This window comes from Camellia sinensis, chromosome 4, assembly GCF_055761805.1.
Source record: "Camellia sinensis isolate YWXY chromosome 4, ASM5576180v1, whole genome shotgun sequence".
In the NCBI taxonomy this organism is placed as follows: domain Eukaryota; kingdom Viridiplantae; phylum Streptophyta; class Magnoliopsida; order Ericales; family Theaceae; genus Camellia; species Camellia sinensis.
Genome location: NC_138964.1, coordinates 225313513 through 225319876, shown reverse-complemented (window position 1 = coordinate 225319876; position 6364 = coordinate 225313513).

Genomic DNA, 6364 nt, shown 5'->3' with positions numbered 1-6364 from the left:
CGATACTCCCTTAAGAAGGAAATATATTGCTGAGTTTCTTCTTCCTTTAAATTTGCACTAATGAAGGTTGGTTTGTTTTCTCCTTCATCACCCAGATTTACCTCATGAAGGTCATCCACGGTGGCTTGGCCTCCTGCTTCAAATTTTGTTGGTGCGGATTGAGCTTCATCTTGGTCAACATCTTCTAACACATCTTGAGTGATAGTCATATTTACTAGAAATTTTTCCTCATCCCCCCGATAGCCTAACCCTTCTATCCTGGCGGTGATAATACCGCCTTACTAGATAGCCTGCCTCTGCGAAGGTGTTAATGCAAAGTCAAAGGGTGTCATTGTTCCTGGTATTTTTTCAGGATCTAAACCACCTTTTACCAACATCTGTGTAATTTCTGCACTAAAGGTAGGCTTCTCAAAACTCGAGATGTTTTCTTCTAGCACTTGTTCAACTTTCACTTTCTGTTCAACATCTCCAAGTGAGTGGAATATGATGGGTTTCGACCCTTTTCCTATAGGAAGGACCACAATCTTATTATATTTCTCCACATAGGTGCATTTTGTCCTCCTTAATGGCAACGTGAACTCACCCTTAAGATCCAAAATTGGATTTATTAGGGCTAGAGCCTTTGCCCCCGGTTTCCTTTCAGATTTTGGCACATATCGAAAAGTTCTTTTTGTTGAAACTGGAGTAGACTCTAGAGCGTCTTTGACATTCGGAGTATCTTCAGACTTTTACACATCTTTTCCCTTTCTTTGTGAAGTCTTTGTATAGAAGCAAGCATTAGCATAATAGGCCTCTACTTTTCCAAATTGATCATTGTCAGCCACAATTGTCCCCTCTTTTGGGGGTAAAGGCAACGGGTACTTGATACATTGGTGATAAGTTGATGGTACTACATGATGATTATGCATCCATGGTCTCCCAAGAAAAGCATTGTAGGAGGTGTCTACATCAATGACCAAAAACTCAGTGCTTTCTTCAATATCCCCAAACTTGGTTCGCAATTCAATCTTTCCCATTGAGCGTTGTTCATTCTGATTAAATCCTTGAATGACTAGACGACTTGGGCGCAGTTGTGAAATTTGAATCCCTAATAGGTTTAAGGCCCTTCGAGGTAGGAGGTTTACCGTAGATCTTCCATCAACCAAAATTCGAGAAATTTTCACATCATGGATAAGCCCAGTGACAAACAAAGGCCGATTATGGTCTGCCATTTCAGCACACATGTCATTGTCATCAAAGGTTACCATAGCCATGCATATAGTTGTCTTCTCTTGATTTCTACCTTTGATTTCTTTGTGGAATTCCTCTGGCTTGGACAGGGCATATATTAAAGACTTTCGAAGCTCTGGAGACATTTTCAATGCATCATATATGCTCAACAATGCTGGAATTTTCTTTAGATGAGCTAGTACATCATATTTCACTTGCTCTTCATCCAGCAATACCTGTGGAACTTCTGACGTTTGAGGGTCCTGAGGATTTCGTAATTTCCTCCAGTAGGTCAAGTAAGTCTGGCATACTTCAGCAACCGCCTTTTTGTTGACCTCAACTTCTTTTGTTCCCTCACCTATTTGGACCATGTTAACTACAAGGTACAAGGTGATCATACTCCAGCTACAAGGTGATCATCATCATCAGTCACTTCTCTATCTTCCTAAAGCTGCATTCTTCTCCCGTTTCTTAGGTACCGGGAGTCATACCTATAAAAGCATTGGGATTCTACAATACCGTTCTTCATGGCCTCCCAACTAGGCACCACGACCCCATCGAGGGAGCAATACCAGTCAAAGGCAATCCCCTCCACAGAAAGGGGGAATTGTTTCAGGCAAAGTGCTTGATTCTGAGCCATTTCCCCACACTGTTTCAAAAAATGCCTAATATGTTTTTGAGGATCTCTATACCCCTCATATAGGACAAAATTTAGAATTTTGTATCCTTTGGGAAATGGTGTTTGCTCTACCCATAAAGGGAACAAATCCCTTAGGCAATAAGTGCCCATCTCTTGAAGATCAAGGGCAGTTTCAATCTTCTCCTCAATTGTGCCTTCTATGAAATCATATGTTTGAGAAGATGTACCCTCATCCTCCAAATGTTCTGACATCTCGATTTCTATTGGCCATGGTTTATAAAATGTCCTATAGAATCGATCAGCCATGGTGTCCCAATCTAGGATTGAATTAGGTGGCAGGCTAAAGTACTAATCTGCTGCCCACCCCTCCAAAGAAAGAACAAACTGCTGTAGAAGTAACGCTTGGCTTTTTACTGTGTTTCCACATTGTGCAAGGAAACTGTCACGACCCAAACCCACCCCTAAAAGTTTAGGCCATGACCGGCCTGTACCTAGGCCTCAAAGGCAAAATGCTCAAAATATTTAAATGACATTGGGGACTAAAGCGGAAGCCAATCAGATAGTAATGTCCATTGAGCTTGTGCATACATGATAATTAAAATATTTAAAACAATGTAAACACACTAATATACATATACATATATATGTATCTCACACTCATATACATAAAACTTAAGTAGATACAAAATTCTAACAATACAGGATTAAAGCCTCAACACAGAGGCGCATCTTGATGGCTTGACTTAACAGGTTCACAAAAGAATTCCTGAGACTGACTTAAGGATGGTCTCCGGATTGATCACCTACATACAGATAAAATACGGAGTGGGCAAAGCTCAATGAGTAATAATAACGTGAAATGAATCAGGTGAATAATCTAGATTCAAAAGTAGCATAACACCATACTCTTCTTCATTTACATCCTTCACAACATTATTGATGATTATATTTACCAAACGGCCTCAGGCCCACCATATAACAAAACGGCCTTAGGCCCAATCATATATCAGAACGGCCTCGGGCCCAATTGCATATCAAAACGGCCTCGGGCCTAATCATATATCAAAATGGCTTCGGCCCAATCATATATCAGAACGGCCTCAGGCCCAATCATATATCAAAACGGTCTGGAGCCCAATCATATATCAAAACGGTTTTAGGCTTATCATTACTAATAGAACAAAACGACCTTAGGTCCATGTCGATGCCATTGTTTAATTATCTCCATCAAAATATAATTCACATAACGTATACTATTGCAATAAACACAATTCGTATCCAGGAAAAATACACGAATCCTGGCACTACTCATCCTAAATATGCCAATCACAATCATTATATGTAAGCCGTAGCATAATGATTCCAACATGCCAAGTGAAATCAAGATATAATAATTCATAAGCAGAGATACAGGAATAAACATAGCATTACACTATTATTACTCACAGTGGTCTAGGCAAGCAACGGTCTCCTCCCGCAGGTGACCTACACATAGCACATGTACACAACGGGTAAATAATGCATTCTTCTCTTTATTTATTATCTCTTTAGTTTCTTTACTCACTTGTTCAATTCGTTTACTTTCTATTCATTTTCAAGCATTTTAAAGGGATCAAATAGACACATTAACAGTTTCAGAGGATCAAACAGAACAAAAGGAGGTTGCAAAATTTCCCAACTTTGGCCGCACGTGCGGAAGTCCCTGCCGCACGTGTGGGCAGGTGCGCCGCACGTGCCTTTTAGCAATGTGATTCCATTCCTCTCTCCTGTTTTCCGCACGTGCGGCTGTGAGCCCCGCACGTGCAGTTAAGCCTCCCGCACGTGCAGCTGTGGACCCCGCACGTGCGGTCATTTGCCCTGTTTTCTGCAGTTCGAACATCACCAAAAAGCCAACTTTCCAAAGACATTTCTAAGGAAAATATGAGCAATATCTCTCTAATGTCATATTATGTGAACATAAGAAACGTAAATTTATACATAAATTGGTCATAATTTACCAAAGTAACTTATACAACTTATTAATCACATTCCTTTTCATCCTCCCATGGTTAACAAAATAGATACAAATATATGTGTGACTGTAGAAGTTTAATACATGCAAAGACTAAAGATTAGAGGATAGATTTTCTTAGGTTAACACAAGAATCATCTCTTCACTAGATCAAAACAATGGATCTTGATGTTTCCCATAGGTATTTACCAACCAAAGTGAGTGGTTCAAAAACCCCAAGTTAGATAAGTGGAGAACACCATTCTTAAGTTGATACCAAACAATTGGAGTGAGATTTAGGGTACCATAGTTAGGTTTCACATACCTTGTTCCATATTCTTTGGATCTCCTAGCGAAAATCCTTAATCTCTAAGCCCTAGTTGCTCTTCTCTTCTTCTCTCTCTTTTCTCTTTCTTTTCATTTTGTTGAGTCAAGCAAGGCTCATATATTAATATATATATTTATATAGGTAAGCTTATCACAATTAGGGAGCCAAACGCACCCTTACAAATCGTACGAAATCAAATTTCAATTAAACCTCCCAGATGACTCTAAAAATTATACTGATCATAGCTATGTACTCCGTTCTAGTTTCTAAAGCCTCTAAGGCCTTTAATTTGCAGTGCAAGTCAACCACCCAAATGCACCTTAACGAGTCAGGCAAAATAAATACCCAATTAACTTTCCCAAATAGCTCTAAAAATTCCCATTAGCATATCCATGTACTAAATTTTGATTTCTAAACCCATAAGGGTTGGCAATTTCAGTTTCAAGGTCGTAACCCAACAGATAATTCCTCAATTCAAATAGGTATAGGTAAATTAAAGCACATTAACCCATAATTAAATAAAGATAATTTATGATACGCACTTGGAGTCGTTACAGAAACGAACCAAATTACGCCTTCGACAACTTGTCCCATTTTATAGGGGAAAACAAGGTACTGTACATCCTCGTGGGAACTGAACCCATTCGACCCAATTTGGAAAGGGTGTCCAGAAATTTGATTTCTTTCAATAATCAAATTTTGATGGGCTTCAAAACCCTCATCTTTTAAAGAGATTGTTACTTTTGCCTGATGATCTGCTTCCCTTCTAGCTTCAATTTTTGCTTTCTTATTATCACCTGGATTGTGAATGATATGTATTTCTTGCTCTTCAAAATTTACATCCACAGTGATGACATTACAAGGAAAGTCAAAGTGGTCACTTGATGCACTTTCTCCATCGTATGTCCTGGCTGGAGATGTTTATAGTGAACAATCAGAAGAAAAGTCAAGTTCCCAATCTTCATTAGGATTCTCAGTTTGAGATGACTTTGCTTGTTTATTTGAATGCTTCCATACTTCATCATCTGACTTACACCTGTCATTCACCTCATCATCCTTGAAGTGTAGTCATTTTTTCGCCTTTTTCACAAGCTCAGAGTCGGACCTACACCCAGTGTCTCCTTGTTCTGTTCCCCTTGCATATTCTGGAGTGCTTTGATAGTACATTGGTGGTACTAGCCAATATTCTGGAGAAAAGGCTTCTGGTGTGTACTCTGGTGAGGCTGGTGTGTATTCTGGAGAAGTTGGTTTATACTCTAGAGAGTCAGGTATGCAGATAGGAGATGTAATGCAATCTCCTTCCCTAACTTTTGAACCAACTTCACCCTCATCTTCCTCGTCATCACTCAAAACAATGATGGTTAGGCAAGGGGCCAAAGTAAACTTGTCCTCCCTCCTTTTATCAAAGTATGTCTGTAACTCCACAAATTGAAATTTTGAAGGAAGAAATTCCTTTAATGTGACTGGGACAAGGGGACATTTCTCTAACTGCTCGTCAGGGACCAATTTCTTCCCTTTTTCCTTCTTTGGGTTCTTCTTTCCTTTTTTCTTACTTACTTTGGCTTTTTTCTGTTTCCTGAAAACTTTTGGTTTTTGCTTTTTGGAAACTTTTGGCCCTTGTGTTGTTGAAGCAACCACATTTCTAGCTTTCACTATGGCATTTTGTTTTTTCTTCATGCTTTTTGACTGATAAACAACCCATTCACCTTCATTTTCATTGTCGATAGTGATTGGGTTAGCAAATGCTTTCTCTTGAGGAGGGAGCTTGATAATCTTAAAGTCCAAAAGTTCCTGAATTTTATCTTTCGAAACAAAGCACTCTTTTATCGGATGGCTAATCAAATGATGGTAGAGGCAATACTTTGGATCGTTGGTCTTCCTACCTCATGTGGTCTTTTTACCTCAGGGAGAGCAATTAACTTTTGCTCCAATAGATCTTCAAATAGGTCTTCGACCAAATCATCCGTGAAAGAATATTTCTTCTCTTAGCTCTCTTTCATAGTCATCTTTTTAAATTCCTTGGGCTTTTTAGCCCCTACTACAACGAGACCTTTCTTTCTGGTTTCAATTATAGCTGCAGTCGAGGACTTAACCCTTTCAACGGCCCTAGGCCTCCTTCGTTTAGCTAGATGCAGCTCCATATCATGAGCTTTAGTGCATAGATCGTTGAATTCTTCAAAAGATTGCGCCATAAGAG